This window comes from Acanthopagrus latus, chromosome 14 (assembly GCF_904848185.1).
Source record: "Acanthopagrus latus isolate v.2019 chromosome 14, fAcaLat1.1, whole genome shotgun sequence".
In the NCBI taxonomy this organism is placed as follows: domain Eukaryota; kingdom Metazoa; phylum Chordata; class Actinopteri; order Spariformes; family Sparidae; genus Acanthopagrus; species Acanthopagrus latus.
The window spans coordinates 3,262,381-3,280,945 of record NC_051052.1 but is presented as its reverse complement, the minus strand read 5'-3'; the positions used below and the strand labels follow the sequence as shown (position 1 = coordinate 3,280,945).

Genomic DNA, 18,565 nt, shown 5'->3' with positions numbered 1-18,565 from the left:
TCACAGGCCAAGAGGTCATAGAGCTGCTCTAGTCTGTCGGGAGAGACAGAAAAAACGCCATAGAAGCACACTGACACAGACAAGTTACACTCTAACCATTTGTGTTCCTTGTTTGTTTTTGTGTGTTATTAACAAGTTCTGCTCCAGGATGGAGGCCAATCAGATCCAGCAGCTGCTTGTACGCTCTCTCCCTACATGTCCATCAGGCAGAACGCTGTCAGGTTGTTCTGATGGAAAGACACTGGGTTATCAGACATTGTGTACTCTTCTATGGAATCACATGCTACTAAGAGATAATATAAAAATGCATTCCTTTCCTCAGAGTTTTACAAAGTCAATTACGTCATATTTTTTATCCATGCTTACTTGCTAACAGTCAAAACTTGTCTTGCTCTGTTGTGTCATTTCTGCCAATCTGTGTTCCTTCTACCTGTAGATCAACAACTATTGAAAAGAGTGTAACATTGTCTGGATAAACAAAATGGGAACCCTCTCATACAAAAACAGGTCAGTAACCAGAGTATAGATCAACTAGAGTTAAAAACTCCACAGTGAACCTTGAATATTTTAGTCCTGGTCGATTTGGTGACACTGGAGTTTCTTTAGGTATTGGAAAGGGCACTTTAACAACACTGGTTTAAAGTTTCATTAAAAATAACACATCTACTGCTAGATATAACAATAATGTTACAGAATACGACATGATTGTGAATATTAATCTATATGTGGTCTGAATATGATGGTTTTTAAAATAATCTTGCTGTCTCTGGTGTTTCATCGAGGAACTAATTTCCCAGTAAGAACTCAGTTCTAACATGTCAAAATCATGAAGTGACGAGAACACTTCCCTGAATGCTTTGGTCAAATACATGGCTTTCAATGATGTCAGATCACTGTGCTGCTCCTACTACGTAACTGTCTGTTCAGGATTTCTGTCTTATTACCCGGAGTCTTACAGATTTATACACTGCCTACATTAGCAATGCTTGAGCATGGCCGAATATCTTGCTCCTCATTTCATCAATAATAAAAATGAGTATAAACAGGTTAGAGCAGACACACTGCCAGTGTCAGTAGCTTGGTTCTGGCACGTGTCAATAGAGGCTGCAGCAGCATGTCATCTAGAGATTTGGAGTCTTGCCTTTTATTACCCAAGATATGTGCAGCAAAAAAGTACCTCAAAATCACCTGAAGACAGTCATATCAACATAATACCAGCATTTCCATGTAGTTTTAATGTCTGTACCTGTAGAATATGTCACACTCATGAAGAGAATAAACCCAACAGGTGATGGGCAGTTTTTTCCCGTGCACTCTCTTTTCCTTTTCGCCCTCCTGCTTTCTCACACTTTCAGAGAGGCTAAAGGAAAATCATGTCGTCATTTTTAATAATGATTATCAAACTTCATCAGCCACGCACTGCACACGCAGCCAGTGTGTTCCACGGATTACAGTCACAGTCATTTGCACACTACATGACTGATCAGCAACAGGCAGTAACATGCTACACAATCACACACGCAAGACATCATATGGGGAGAGTCAGATATCAGGGCCAGCCTGGTATGTTCCTCATTAGCTGCTTGCAAAATTACAGCTATTAGCTTGGCCATCAAATCCAGTGAGACATTGTTTCTATTAATTCCATTGCACATGGGTTGTTAGATTTCTACACAGGAAGTATGGAGTAGCAGTTATAAAACAAAGACATGATTACAGAATACAGATACATTTATTTTACATATTTCATAGGTTCTCTCCTCGTGTGTCATGTTTCTCTTTCAACTTCCTGCCTTTGTCTCTTTTCTCACTTTCCCTGCTCACCTGTGTTTCCCTCCTGTGTTCTTGTGCCCCTGTGCTCTTCCCCAGCCTGATTTCCCCCCATACCTGTCTGGTTTAAACCTCAATCACCCCAGCCTACGACATTATTGATCATCCACCTACAATGTAGTACTGAATTCCTTCCCCAGTCACACCTGGGATCGACTAGCCCTAGCAACCTACATGAAGGCTGGTTGGTTCAACAACCCACAAGTGGCCCTAAGAACACAGTGCTCACACCTATCTATAACACCTCTGTAAAGAAACTCCCACGCACAGTTTTAAAGCCTGCAGCTCCCCTCCAGTTGGTTGGAACTGAAGACCTGCCCATGCACGTGTACACCCACATTATTTGTTTTCCTCCTTTTTGGCCCTATGTCCCCTGCATTTGATGTGTTCTGTATTCTTATTCATATGTAACTTTTAGTAAAGGCCTAGCCAGGGACAGGGGTTGCAAATTAGTCTTGACTTGAAACCTGTATGCATGGCATCTATTTTATATTTTATATGAAACAATGTACAATGTATTTGTCCCTGTTCAATAAACTCCTAAACTAAAAAAAGAAGTTTCTTGGATGAGGAGGTGAAATGTCTTCAAGAACCTGAAACAAGTCAAGTTGACCGCGATACAGCACTTGAAGATCTGGATGACTGAGAACCTTCATCAACCCTGTTCCTAGTGTTTCCCCAGCTTATAAACTCCTTCCCTCTATTTTCTTCCATTCATTCCCCTCAACTGCATTTCTCTGCTTGTCTCCTACTGCACCTCATCTATTCGCTAGTTTAGTTTGTATTTAAGTCTAGTCTTTAGTTAAGTATAGGTTGAGTTGTCTATGGTGTTTGCTTATTCCTGCAGTTCTATTAAACTGTTACAATGGTTTACGTTGGAACAAAGCTCTGCAATTGATCTGCATGCCTGCCTGCCTGCCTGCCTGCCTGCCTGCATGCCCACTGTCGCATTTGAGTCCCCCTTCTTTACTCTCAGCGTCACAGGCATCATCACTGAACAAACAGTGTGGTGATGGACAAATTTATGGCCCTGATGATGAACCACAACATCCAACCAGAGACCTTTATGTGTATGGTTCCCTATCCCTCCCTGGCTAATTTATTGTTATTTTCTTATAGAAGCTCAAACTATAAAATAGTGAAAATAGTGCCAAGCTGGGTGTTGATTTTTAATGGAAATAGCAAAAATCAAAATCTTGCTTGCCTCATGGATGAGCTTGATTCTGGTGTTCATGGTAGCCAGGCATTGCTAAGCTCAAGCAGGAGGTTGAGCTCATGTACGTATGACCCCTCAGAGCCCTGCTGCTTGTCTCTGGCTGTGGCTTCTAAAGAAACCACTGGAGAGGAGTGGACTGAAGTTTTGATATTAGGTACCTAACTAAACATTCCCCCTATATCTGCAGTCTTTTTGAGGGAAAACCCAACAAATTGGAATTTTTGTTCCATTTTGTGAATTATTTCCACACTGCAGAGAATGCCCCTCATGTCTGGCAAGTGCATTGGACATTTAACTGCCTGACCTAATTTACATTTAATTAATTAATATTCTAAATCTAGAAAGGCGATTTGTATGCCTTACATTACTAACTTCACATTCTGGCTTTGTTTAATCATTCTCCTTTTTTTGTTATTTTTCCTGCTGTGTTTCTAAAAAATATATTTTTTAGAGGATACAAATTAGAGCGATGTCCTGCTGCTCTGTTTTCTGCTTCCAAAGCACATAATTAGCCCAAACAAGCAGAAATGACTGCAATTCTGAATCTGTGTGCTCCTCCGCTCTGCTAATGAGAGACGAAGAGGCACTCTCTTACTCTATTTATAATCCAGGATGATTTCTCCAGTGGCTCATGTGCTAAGAAAGACATCATTTTACAGGAAGCAGTAGGCTTATGTTTGATTACCGTGGGTGGGGTAGGAGTTTGGATGCAAAGCAAGATGGAATGGGGGAGCATAAAAGGATTTTCAAAATCTCTATTTAAGTATTGAAAACTCTGCCATGCAGAACTGTTGGGATTGCTGATCAAGATGCTCTGGCTGCCATTCTTCTGTCTCACCGTCATACCTCTGATGAAACACAGAGCACTCAATCTGTCCATCCCTGAAGCCCAGCAGTCCATTGAACTTGTTGAAGCTGTTATCATTAAGGATGACCCACCTGTCCTTTAGTATCTTGGGGCAAAAGTAGAGAAAGCAGCATAGGTTTGACAGTCTGCTGTACTGTACTGTCCTGTACTATGCTGTACAAGCCAGATTTCTTCAACTTTTCTATATCACATTTATTCTACTGGTAGGCTGGGGAATTTTGATCAGCATCTGTATCTTCTATCAACCAACTGTGTATGATTCAAATGTCTGGGTGAAAACAAATCAAGCAAGCAACTAACTAAAACACAATACATACTGTGCTTGCATTTTATGTATTTGTGTATTTTTCCTATGTCACAATTAAGGTGAATATGTTTAAAGGAAAATACGCATCATATTTGTATTGTGAGATGAATTTTCCAGTGAAACACATTTGATGGGTTTTTCACATCAACAATCAAATCACACCATAATGCACAAAGTCACAGCTTTGCCCAGCCCAGTTCACAGGAAACTGTTATGATATGAAAGTCTGTCTGTTGTGGCTGCGATCAGCTCATGTCAATGGCAAGAAGCCTGGTTAAAGCTATAACGGATGGGCAAGAGGGATGAGGAGGAACTCTCAGCTGGGAGCTCTTCTGTGATTAGTTGTTACCTCAGTGGTAGATACAATGAAACAACCAATCACAGGCAGCATAGAAGAGTTTCAGGATTGTGGATTTCAACTGTGTCAGACTGCATTCAGTTTCTCTGGTTGTGTCTGTATTTTTGTTGCAGTTGGTTTGTAATATAAATGACCAAACTTGATGCTGATACAGCAGAATGCCCACTGTATATTACCTGCTAAATGCATCAACCTCTCTGGTTCTAAGCTGTGTCTCAGGGACACGCAGAGTGGACAGGCAGGGCGTCCACAAGGCAGGCTGCACCTCCACACACACCATGCCACAGCCGAAGAAGTCGGTGTGTTTACTGAGGAAAATACATGTCACAATCCCCTGTCTAAACAATAATAAAGCCTATACCTGAGTCACACTGTTAACTCATAAGCCCTCTTTTTCATAAATTTAAGCAAGTACGGACATAGCAACCAATCTCAGTGGAGTGCCCAGGAAAACCCAGCAGTTCCTGTGTCACCAACCAAGCTAGCTAACCAAGTCAGCTTAAATTCAATTATATGTAACAGACAATTCTAAAGTGTAATTGTTAACACATTGTGTCTCAATTGTTAAGCCTATACTAATGGCTGGTTGTGTCCAGCTTCATCAAATAAAAAATAACACATTCATTTGTGAGCTGTAGAGATAGGTATGATATTGACTTTGGAGAAAGCCAGGCTGCTTTCCCCGTTTTAGTCTAATCTAAGAGAAAAATAATTCATAAGAAACAGAAGAGCCGTCCCTCACAGAAGAACGCCTGCACCATACCTCAGGTCGACTCCTGGATCCAAAGGTATAAAACTTGTATACTGAGATGTACAAATCTGTATGTAAAGAAAAAAAGACGCAGTCTTTTTGTCAGATTTATAAAACCCCAAGTGTTCCCACATATCTTTTCCTCATACAACTCGAAAATTGTTTGCAATCAGCCCTCTGACCATTCCCACAATTTACTTTTATTGGCTTTAAACACAACCTCAATTACCTGTTTACCTGAATATAAAGGGCCAGAATTTAGTTTAGCTGAGGAGAAAGGGCGGAAGCAAGTAAGAAACTTTTCGAAAAAAAAAGAAATGGAATTTTACTGACAAAAATGAGTATTATTTGGTAGCCAAATTTTTGGAAGTTCTGGCATGGTGGCTATCCTGGGTCAAACTGTCATTAGTGGCTTTGTGCCCAATGATAGAAGACACAACACCTGTCCAGATGGATCTTGATAAGTTGCTCAATTTGAAACGCAAAGTAATTTGACTTGCAATAAAATACAAATGCACTGTCCTTTGTTTCAATGTACAATATTTTATTCACAGATGATGATTATGTTTAGCCTGATCCCTCTGTCTGGCCAGCAGTTGGTCTGGGATTTTTAATCCGCATCCATCACCTGCCCGACACATGCCTGTACCATCACTGTCCTACAATGACAGAATTTCATCCTCAATTCTATTGATAATCCTGCCATGGACCTGAAGGAACTGCAAGTAACACTAAAAGAATCATTGACTAAAATAAACTGTACACTAAACATCTTGTAGAAAAATAACCAAAGTGTATCCATCATCTACTTGTTCAATAAAACATAAAATGTTCACTTGACAGACCGAGTTTTGTATGGCTGCATTATATCAAGTCACAGTTGGACTGCTGCTACTGCTGGCTGGTGTTCAGCACCGAGTTCAACAGGGAGTATCAGGTTTGATGCATTCACATCCAGATTGTGCAACACAGCACACACCCTGATCATTGTGCATCCTTTTTGTGGCTGGTAGAGTAGTCTAGTGGCATCCAGGCATAGCAATCTCCCTTGGGGAGAACATGTTTCTAGTTAACGTACAGAATGACTTATCCTCCCAAGATTCAAGATTCAAGAAAACTTTATTTATCCCGAGGGAAATTGTCGTGCAACAGTAGTAAAACAAAGTGAGAAAGGAATACAAAAGTAATAAATATAGTAAAGTAATAAATAAACAAATTACTAAGTACACAGAATGTAAACCAACAGTGAGCAGCATAAAACTGAAATAAAAGTACACAATAAGATTGAATAAAGTGACAAGTGGTATGAGGTGATAAAAATAATAAATTTAGCAGCAGCATCAGAATCAGAATCAGAATCAGAAAAGCTTCATTGCCAAGTACGATTTTACACATACGAGGAATTTGTTGTGGTGATGTTGGTGCATGCATCAAATAACTATTAAGTGAAAATATAACAAATTAACAATATAAACTATTTAAAGAATAGAAAATATAACAAATTAACAATATAAACTATTTAAAGAATAGAAAATATAACAAATTAACAATATAAACTATTTTAAAAAGTAGAAAATATAACTATACAATATAAATATATATACACAATCTGTTTTTTGGGAAAAAGGATAAAAGGAGCATACCAGCTGGCAGTGAACAATTACAGAAATGATGTGCAAATGAAAATGTGCAAATGAATAGGTAGTTCAAGCTGAGCGTTAATGTAACGCATAGAGTTATGGTGCTGTCAGTGTGACAGTGGAGTCAGTGGTAGAGGTGGAGTGTGAGGAGTGTCAGGGGGGATTCAGGCCTTGTTGATAAGGCTGACAGCAGACGGGAAGAAACTGTTCCTGTGGCGTGAGGTTTTGGTCCTGATGGACCGCAGCCTCCTGCCAGAGGGGAGTGTCTCAAAGAGTTTGTGACCGGGATGGGAGGGATCAGCAACAATCTTTCCTGCACGCCTCAGGGTCCTGGAGGTGTACAGGTCCTGAAGAGACGGGAGGTTGCAGCCAATCACCTTCTCTGCTGACCGAATGACACGCTGCAGCCTGCCCTTGTCCTTGGCGGTGGCAGCAGCGTACCAGATGGTGATGGAGGAGGTGAGGATGGACTCAATGATGGCTGTGTAAAAGTGCACCATCATTGTCTTTGGCAGACTGAATTTCTGCAGCTGCCGCAGGAAGTACATCCTCTGCTGTGCTTTTTTGATGAGGGAGCTAATGTTCAGCTCCCACTTGAGGTCCTGGGAGATGATTGGTCCCAGGAAGCGGAAAGACTCCACAGTGTCAATAGTGGAGTCACAGACGGTGATGGGGCAGGTGAGGCTGAGTTCTTCCTGTAGTCCACAACCATCTCCACTGTCTTTAGAGCATTGAGCTCAAGGCTGTTCTGGTTGCACCAGGTCACCAGGTGGTCAACCTCCCACCTGTAGGCGGACTCGTCACCATCAGAGATGAGTTCAATGAGGGTGGTGTTGTCTGCAAACTTCAGGAGCTTGACGGACTGGTGACTGGAGGTGCAGCTGTTGGTGTACAGGGAGAAGAGCAGAGGAGAAAGAACACAGCCCTGGGGGGATCCGGTACTGATAGTCTGTGCATCGGAGATGTGTTTTCCCAGCTTTACACACTGTTTCCTGTCAGACAGGAAGTCAGTAATCCACCTGCAGGTGGAGTCAGGCACGTTCAGCTGGGAGAGCTTCTCCTGTAGCAGAGCTGGGATGATGGTGTTGAAAGCAGAGCTGAAATCCACAAACAGGATCCTGGCGTAGGTTCCTGTAGAGTCCAGGTGCTGGAGGATATAGTGGAGGGCCAGGTTGACAGCGTCGTCTACAGACCTGTTGGCTCTGTAGGCAAACTGCAGGGGGTCCAGGAGAGGGTCGGTGATGTCCTTGAGGTGAGAGAGCACAAGGCGCTCGAAGGACTTCATGACCACAGAGGTCAGGGCGACGGGTCTGAAGTCATTAAGTCCGGTGGTCCTTGGCTTCTTGGGGACAGGGATGATGGTTGAGGTCTTGAAGTAGGCTGGCACGTGACAGGTCTCCAGTGAGGTGTTAAAAATGTCTGTGAACACTGGGGACAGCTGATCAGCGCAGTGCTTCAGGGAGGATGGGGAGACCGAAACCGGTCCAGCAGCTTTCCGGGGGTTCTGTCTCTTGAAGAGTTTGTTGACGTCCCTCTCATGGATGGAAAGAGTCGTCACTGAGGAGGGGGGGCCCATTAAGGTGGGCATTGGTGGAGGTGACTGGAGTTGGAGCTGGAGCTGTTGGGAGGTGTCGTGGGGGATGGTTTCAAGACTGTCCCTTTGTCTATCAAAGCGGCAGTAGAACTCGTTCAGGTCGTTGGCTAGGCATCGGTCGTTAATGGAGTGGGGGGCTTTAGGCTTGTAGTTGGTGATCTGCCTGAGCCCTTTCCAGACAGACGCAGAGTCGTTAGCTGAGAACTGGTGTTGGAGCTTCTCAGAGTACTGTCGTTTAGCCTCTTTCACCCCCTTGCTAAACTTGTACTTCGCCTCTTTGAATCTGTCTTTGTCCCCACTCCTGAAGGCCTCTTCCTTTGCAAGCCTTAGCTGTCTGAGTTTGGCTGTGAACCAGGGTTTGTCATTGTTGTAACTCACCCTGGTGCGTGTTGGAACACAGCAGTCTTCACAGAAGCTGATGTATGATGTCACAGCCTCTGTGTACTCATCCAGACTGTTGGTAGCAGTCCTGAACACATCCCAGTCAGTAGAGTCCAAACACGCCTGGAGATCCTTCACGAAATAGCATGAAAGCATGAAATAGCAGCAATTTACTAAGTCCAGTGCAGGAGATTTACAGGGTCCAGTGCACACTCAATAAGTGATGGAAGTGATAGGGAATGATATTGATTTGATTTGGCTCAGGTGACAGTGTCTCCACTGTCCCTCCCGTGACCAGAGGTGGATGCATTAAACAGTCTGATGGCCTGAGGTAGAAAAGACTTCCTCAGGCGCTCCATGTTACATCAGGGTGGGATGAGTCTGCTGCTGAAGGTGCTGCTGTGTGATTTTAGCACCTGGTGGAGAGGGTGAATGTTGTTGTCCAGGATACTATGCAGTTTGCACAGCATCCTCCTCTCAGACACCACCACCAAAGAGTCCAGTTGGACCCCCAGGACGGAGCCAGCCTTCCTGATGATCCTACTGATCTTGTTGGCGTCTGCTGCCCTCAGCCTGCTGCCCCAGCACACAACCCCAAAAAAGATGGCACTGGCTACCCACCACCGATTGGTAGAACATCCTCAGCATGATGTTGCAGACATTGAAGGACCTGAGTCTCCTCAGAAAATAGAATCGGCTCTTGTACACAGCCTCTGTGTTCTTGGCCCAGTCCAGTTTGTTATCCAGGTGGACTCCAAAGTATTTGTAATCCTGGACCACCTCAACAGTCACACCGTTGATGGAGACAGGTGTGTGTGCGACTTTCCTCCTGCGGAAGTCCACCACTAGCTCCTTTGTCTTAGTGGTGTTAAGATGCAGATGGTTATTCTTACACCAATCGACGAAGGAGTCCACAACACCCCTGTACTCCTCCTCCTTCTCCTCACTGATACAGCCAACAATTGCAGAGTCGTCCGAGAACTTCTACAGGTGGCAGGTCTCAGAGCGGAACTGAAAGTCCGAGGTGAACAGAAATGGTGAGGGAACAGTTCCCTCTGGTGCCCCAGTGCTGCTGACCATAGTGTCAGACACACCGTCCTGCAGTCTGACATACTGTGGTCAACCTGTCAAATAGTCCGTGATCCAGGAAACCAGGTGAGGGTCCACCCGCATCGCCGTCAGTTTGCTCCCGAGCAGGGCAGGCCGGATGGTGTTGAACGCACTGGAGAAGTCAAAAAACATGATTCTCACAGTGCTTCCCGATCTGTCCAGATGGGTGCTGGCGCGGTGGAGCAGGAAGACGATGGCGTCCTCCACTCCTAGTTTGCGCTGGTAGGCGAATTGAAGAGGGTCCAGTGATGAGCTGACCAGGGGCCGAAGAAGTGAGAGGATCAGCCTCTCCAGAGACTTCATCAGGTGGGACGACAGTGCCACCGATCTGTAGTCGCTGGGGGTGCTGGGACGCGTCTTCTTCGGTACCGCAACCAGGCAGGATGTCTTCCACAGCACAGGGACCCTCTGCAGACTCAGGCTCAGGTTGAAGATGTGCTGCAGGACTCCACTCAGCTGGGATGCACACGCTTTGAGGACCCTCGGGCTGACACCGTCGGGACCTGCTGCCTTGCCTGGGCGGAGTCTGCACAGCTCCTTCCTCACCTGCTCTGCTGTGAACGTCAGTGTGCCATGTGTGTTGGTGGGTGTGGGGGGAGATGATGGTGGGGTAGAGAGGACAGGTAGGGTGAAGTCCGGAAAGAGCTGTGTGGGAGGGGGCACAGCAGGGCCAGACGTTTGGAGGTGGGTGGATGAGGAGAAGCTGGGGGAGGGGTAGTTCGGAGCCCTCTCGTCAAATCTATTAAAGAACAGATTCAGCTCGTTGGCACGTTCAATAACCCCCCCCCCCGCTGTCATTGCAACATTGCATAGCCTCGATTACATTTGGGAAACCGGACTCCGTTACAACTTGCATTTTGATGTTAGACTGTTTAGCGGCTGTGTAAGGGAACCTGATGTATCAAGCAAATGATGCCAGACCACACTGTGGGAATGATTCCGCATTGACATCACAATCATTTATCAAAATGCATACTTGACAAACATATTAACAAAAGACAGAAAAACTAGTGCATCACTGTGTAATCATAGTAAAGTTTTTTTAATTATCATTATTAAAGATATGTTGGGTTTTAATAAAAAAAGGACCTAAACACAAACTCAAACAGCAACAAACAGCTAGCTTTATTGAAATAAAGCTGAAATCTTAAGTCACAACCCGAACAATGTAAAATCCAATAGTGAAACTGCAAGGGCAAAGGGCAGGTGGCAGAAAGCACAGGAAGCAAAAGACAGGCAAAGAAAAGTCCAAAAAAAAACTCAAGAGAAACAAAAAACTAAATTAAATACAAACCAGTGAAGAGCTAGGATCATAAGGAGTAAAACAGAACAAATGCTACATTTACATTTAGAAGAAGCTTTTGTCCAAAGCAACTCACAGTATTCATACATACATACATTAATACACTAGTGGTGGTGGCTTCCATGCAAGGTGCCAACCAGTGCTGGACACGTTACTTTTAAAAAGTAATTAGTTATAGTTACTAGCTACTTCTTCCAAAAAGTAATTGAGTTAGTAACAGAATTACTCCACTATAAAAGTAACTAGTTACCAGAAAAAGTAACTATTAAATTACTTTTAATTATTCCCCCTTTTGAGCTTGGCATTCATTTTAGCGTACTTGGCATCAATGTATTTAGAAAATGTATTTCTGCATGGCGGACTGGCACCTGCTCTCCCCGGTATTTTACCAGTGAGTGCTCTGAAGTCTGATTCAACTGTTGATAACAGGAGCATGTTCTCAACAACACACCTGCCTATCATTGTATTCAGTTCAGTCTGGGTTCCAAGTTTTTGGGAAACTAGAGCAGAAAAATCCAGCTTTAGCTGCTTGGACAGCTCTGTGTCCTTCTTTGTTAGCAGAGCTCACGTTAGTCACACCTGGCCTACTATCATTCAACAACAGTGTTTGTGGCCGCCAGTGTTGTAAAGCATGTGGTGCTGAGAGATGCTTCACAAGGCTGGATTATCCATAGACTGGATTGGGCAAGTACCCAGGGGCACCAACCACTGACAGCCAGTCGGGGGGCACCTCATGATACAAGCTTTAAAAATCTTTTACATAAATGTACATTATTCACTGGAAATTGTTGAAAGACCATACATTACTCATTTATGAATATCAATTACATAAAAATAACAACAATAATAATAAATCACGGTTACATGGCCCCATCACCCTACCCCCCGTCCCCCATCAGTCAGAGTTGGGTTGGTCCACAAAGCAGTGAGAGCATGAGGAGGAAGAACTGCAGTCACTAATAGTGAAGGGAACGGTAGTTCTTTTTACTGTACTGAATCTCTATAATCCATTCATTAAAATGATTCGTTCAAAAGATTTGTTCGCCGAATCGTTCAGTGCTCTCCAACTCCCTGAACTAAACGTTCACTTACTGAGGGATGATGCGTTCACGGACTATAGTACACAATCATTCGCGGGAGACGCAGCGCTGCTTTGAGTGGTATACATGCACTAAAGTTATTACACGCTGAAAGTGTCCTCTGTGCACAGTAAAATCACTTAACTTGATGCTACACGGATGTTAGCAACACAGCGCTAATTTTAGCAGTACAGTTACTGAACCTGAATCAAATCCTCTGCCCTGAGTAAGTGAGTGAATCAGCGCCACTTTCAGCACAGTACGTGAACCAGAATCACGTCCTCAGCAATGCGAATCATGAGTGAGTCAGTGCGTTTACATGCACAGCTTAGTCGGATTACAGCCATAGTTCGACTATGCCACTCAATCAGACAACTGTAATTATCCGAGTATACATGCCGGTGAGAAAATCGGATCATTAGGCCGGAGCATGACAGATCCTGGTACGCTAGGTGGCACTGTACCCATTTCAACTAGTGGTCACAGAAACACCTCCGGCTGACATCTTTACATCACCAGCTGCCTCGGCATTCAAGAAAGATGGCATACAAAAAGCGAGACGAAGCTACATCTTTGTACACTTCGTATATGGTGTACATGATAATTACGCAAACTAGATGCATAATGGCGCTCTTTCTTGCGGTGATTTCGGAGGAATGACGCCACCGCTGCCGTCTGTCTACCTCCGGCTCACCGCCCTGGGGAAAAATCGCAAAAATCCGATCCGATCCGCTGCAACGTATACATGCAGGAGTAATGTGACTATCAATCAAATAATCTGGGTGCTTTAATTCGACCATGAGAAATCTGATCCGGTCCGATTTTAGTCAGACTAAGGTGTATACATGCATCTTAAAGATCTGATCATAGATGGACTAACCCAGTAATACGTTTTTCTGAAGTGTCATGTAAACGCACTGAATGACGGTGCGAACGTGATTCACAACCTGCTGAGGACTCACTGAGGATGTGATTTGTGTCGCTGAGAATCACGTTCTCGAACGTGAGTGACTTTTACTGTCCAGTAAAATCACTTGATGATGAACATGATTCTACACAGATGTTAGCAACACAGCGCTAATTTTAGCAGTACGGTGACTGAACGTGAATCAACTCCTCTGCCCTGAGTGAGTGAGTGAGTGACGCAGCGCCACTTTCAGCACAGTACGTGAACGAGAATCACATCCTCATTGACAGTTCTCTGTGTGCAGTAGGTTCGCAAATCATGAACGAATCACAGTACTAACGTGAATCACGTCATCACAGTTCTCTGTGTGCAGGCGAGTGAGTGACAGTCAGATTTTACAGATGTGTATTAATGTAAGGGTACTATATGCACTATTTTATATTATGTATTCCCTTGTGAAGACAGAACACTATGTGCATGCATTTCCAGCCTGTCTAAATGTCTGGTTGTTAAACATGTTTTATTGCACTGAAATGAAAACAAGAAATATCCTAATTGAATAAATTAAAGTGGGAAATAATAAATAAAAAGCAAAATGTCATGTCATGTCATGTCATTGTCCATAACCGCTTATCCCTTTCCATGAGGTTACGGGGTGCTGCTGCTGGAGCCAATCCCAGCCTTGTCTCAGGGCGATGGCAGGGTACTCCCTGGACAAGTAAAAAAGCAAAATGACAAACTAAAACTATTATAAATACTGTACATTTTAAATATTAGGAATGAAATATCAACTTAAATGCAATCAAAAAGAAAATAAATAGCTTAAATAATACAAACAAATATTAAATTGAGAGCCAGAAATGCCAAGATAAAAACTAAATGATCTGTAGCCTACATCTAAAAATATGATAAAGAAAATATGAACTTAAATATGCAATCAAAAAGAAAATAAATAGCTTAAACAATACAAAAACAAATATAAAAATCAAGAAACTAAACAAACAAACACACTAAAAGTGTCAAACAAATGAATGATTGTCCTTGCACATTATGCTCTCTCCCAAGGTATTTTGATCAAAAGATCAACTCCAGATCTACTCCAAATTTGCATTTAAAAACACGAGCTGGCTGACTTTGGATGAGCTGAGCTGATTTCGCCTCTCCATTATTATCTGCCCCATCTTGCTAAAAATCCTCTCCGATGGGACAGATGTGGCCACAATACAGAGTCTCCTCTTCATGATTTCAGAGAGTCTTGGCTAGACCACACCTCTGCTTTGCCACCATGTGAGGGGGTTTGAAGATCTTGGTATGAGCGGCTCCTCCACAAAAGCACAGACCTCCAGTACCGAATCTGCCACAGGATTTCGACTGGTTTTCATCTTTTCGGATGTTTGCAGCTATCTTCTGTAACCCTCTTGCCTGAAGAATCACCTTTGGCGCAGTGACATATCTGAGAGAAAGAAAAACAGGTTAGGGCCTGATAGTAACAACAACAACAAAGATAGTAATGTATACTGTTATTGTAAATTTATATTTCATAATATTATTACTAATGATAATAATACTTGTGCAATTCATAACCATTTGTTTGAAAACTAACTAAGCTATAGGCTACAATTAGTTCTAGTTAAGTTTCTTTTTTATGTAAGTGACACTGATCTCACACCCTCACTGAGTGTGAAAGCCTTAAAAGAGAATTTTGGTCGATTTAATTATGCAGCTTCATTGCTCAAGCTACCCTTGGCTTGCCAGTACCGAAGACGTGAACACATTTGGTCCAACCATTACAGGGCTCCGTGAATGGAGAGTTAGTATTGACAGCTAACAGCATAGGGTCAGAACTTTACACTGTGTTTTAAGCTTCTTAACATGCTCCACATCTCACCCCAAAAGCCATGCAACATCAGCAGACAGCTTACAACACAGCACTGTAGCATGTATGACTCAAAATGAATGAAAAAGTAGTTAAAACAGTGTGTTTGTGCAAGGAGCTACATACATTGTTGACATCCGTGTCTTCCGGTAGCTAGACCAAACTAGTCAATCCATCGAGCGTGCGCTTACTCCCCCACTGGCGGAGACAGTAATGTATTCCAGCATTTTCATTTTTCTATTCATATTGTACATGTCCATGTTACAGCCTGTCATGAGCCATGAGTCTCACAATAGCCCATTAAGCCTGTTGAGCACACGCTCGACGGATACATGTTATATACATGTTTGATACATGTCGTTCGTTCGCAGTGAACGAATCACGAGTCAGATTCGCTCAGGCGTCAACAACAGTCCCTCCCCGCCTGCACGCTGTCGTTCGCGACATGAGTGAGTCGCGGCAGTTCCCGGCCGACATGCTCACAGCTGAGCTCAACTGAACACGACACGTTCGGGACCAACACAACACTAGTCACTAATTGCAGTGCTGATGAAGCCGAAGCTAACTGTGGAGACGGAACCAGATGCTGCAGCCCTTAGTGCTACTGCACAGTTACCACACACGGACTCGTGGCGTGTCAGGTGTCCGGCATTTGGCTCCGTTTGCAGCTCTTTTGGACCAGCACTGCCTCCGTCTCCGTGCCTGCTGCTGCTGCAGTGGTTGCCTCCGCTGCTGCCCACCTTGTGCCGACTGCCGCAGTCGCTTTCCCCTCCATATATTCTGCCCTCAGCTCCTCTGCCAGCCACTGCAGGACTTTCCTCCGGGCTCTCCTGCTGCTGGTGCTTCTTGAATAAGATGCTGACATTGGTCCCAGCCAGGTCGAGGACGTCATAGAAGACCGTCACTGGCCAACTTCCGTACCGCCTTTGACGGTGTACGTCCTCACCATCTGGTCCAGAACATTCTCGCCGTATTTAGTGTTGTTGTAGTACATCACAGACTCTGGTTTTGCCTTCGCCACACTAAAGGTGCCCACACCTGTGTGCACAGTGCCCAGGGTGCAGTCATTCTTCCTCAGATTTCCCTGGTACGCAGTCAGAGTCGCATCACCATACTTAAGCGTTGAACAGCTCGCCTTGCTGTTTCACGGAGGGGTTTTTGTTTGCCCATGGTTTCAACCAGGCCATATAATACAACTATATAATAATTCACTTACAAGTAAATTCACGAAGAAGCACAGCTGGAGACTGTTAACAAAGGTAGAGAAGAGACAATGAAAAATAGCAAACCCTGCCAAAGGACGTGCCGTCAATATGACCGCTTATGGCCAAAATAGGTAAAACATTTTTCTTTTGTGTAATTTATATAAAAACTGTTCTGAATTAAAATACAGACACTTTCAGGAAAAATCATGTAACAGCAGTATTGCATTTTTTCATTCAGCAAAGTTATTGCGCATATAAATTTGAATCTTGGCTGTTCTAGTGCTGGGTATTCTTCGAGGTTCTTGGTGATGCCAATAAAGCGAATCTGAATAAAACTGAATTAATAAACCTTTAGATTCTTGCCTATAGACTGATAAGTGTTGTGTTTACAAATGTGCAATAAATCCAGATTTCTTCAAACTTGTATTGCCAATGGGAATTTAAATTTAAATGGCAAGCAATGTTTGCCTCACAGATTTTTTTTTTTTTTTTCAAGCTAGCTATCTCCCTCTGTCAAGCACAATCTGTCTCCTCTGTCAATAAACTCTATTCAGCTCTGTTAAATAACAGGTGTTACAGCCCTTAGGTATTAAAAATTTGTTAACTACAGCTTATCATTTGAATGTTGACTAGGCTCTTTATGTTAAAGCTGTTAATTCTGAAACACATATAAACCCAAAACAGCCCAAAATTATTTTTCTTAATGTAAGACCACGACTAGGAACGGGCTGCTGCTTCTGACTCATTTGGATGTAACATGTTCACACAGGTGGCGATGCACAGCACTGCGGACAGCGGTGAGATAAAGATGATCCTCATTAACAAGAAGCATTTTGCTTATGCAAATAAATAAATCTATTTAAACTAGATATGTATGTGCCACAAAACAATATCAGTAGTAGGTTTATAGGCAAACAAACAAGCAACAACCATTACCACCATTTTTTATTGTATTATTACATTTGTGGGAAGTTATTACAATACAGATGTTCACGTCCCCACAAATGTAATAGTTATTATGTTTGTGGGATTATAGTTCAGCGCGTGCACCACAAGTATAAAAAGACAGCATCAATGGAGCCTCGATTCAACGAGTCACCATGGCAACGGGGAAGAGGAGGGCTACGTTTTTCACTCCAATGGCATTGGAAATATTAATGCGCTCATACGGTGAGTTTGAGCACGTTTTTAGAAGGAAGTGTAACACCGCTGCAGCAGCAAAAGCGAGGGAGGCGGCGTGGGAGAACATTGGTGCTCAGGTCAATGCGTAAGTTTAAATGTAGTCCTTTGCAATCACAATAATATTACAAGGGGAAACTGCTTGAGTGGTAGCCTATTCATTTATTTCATTAGGCGCAATCCTGCGGGGGAGAAGCGCACTTGGCAGCAGCTTAAGATGAAACATAAAAACATTGTTCAAACAGGTAAGACCTCGGCACAATCTCATGGGGGTACCTCATTTTGATCATGTTTTACATTGTAAAGTAATTATTAAGTGGCTGTTTGACTGTACAGTTGTTTTATCCCCAACATAATGCTGTTTTCACACACATAAATGTCTTCTCATCTATATCATGTTCTGTTAAATAATTAAGCCTATTTAAACTAACACAGACTTCTACTCAGCCAACAGAGAGAAAGCAAATGCACCGCCCAGCACCGCCACCTCTAACGGAGACAGAGGAGCTGGCCCTAAGCCAGAATTTAGGAAGGCTGAGGGAATACCTGGAGGGAGCTCATCCTCTGAGCTCACACCCCAAGACACAAGTGCTTTTATAAAATGTAACACGCCTGGACCTATATTTTTTTTTAAGCCTATTCATAAAAATATTTATTTCCCTTTCATGACTTTTTGTAGCTTGGTGGGTAGAGGAGGTCAACTAGTGATTGGAAGGTCGCAGGTTCAAATCCCAGCTCCAGGCAAGGCTGAGCTGCATGTCAAAGTTTCCTTGAGCACCCTACATTGCTCATCAGTGCGAGCCCTGCGATGAGCTGGCGACTTGTCCAGGCAGTACCCTGCTCTCACCCTGAGACAAGGTTGGGATTGGCTCCAGCAGCAACACCCCGTGACCCCATGGAAAGGGATAAGTGGTTACGGCCGTGACATGACATGACATGTAGGCCTACTGACTGATTTTTG

At 43.4% G+C, this 18,565-nt stretch overlaps 1 long non-coding RNA gene across 1 annotated transcript; it reads left to right on the top strand.

Moving 5' to 3' along the window:
• Positions 1-17,540: 17,540 nt before the first annotated feature.
• LOC119032829 lies at positions 17,541-18,270 on the top strand. The gene is made up of 3 exons (XR_005079056.1): positions 17,541-17,692; positions 17,779-17,849; positions 18,052-18,270. It is a non-coding gene; the product is annotated as an uncharacterized LOC119032829 (long non-coding RNA).
• The last annotated feature ends 295 nt before the right edge of the window (positions 18,271-18,565 follow it).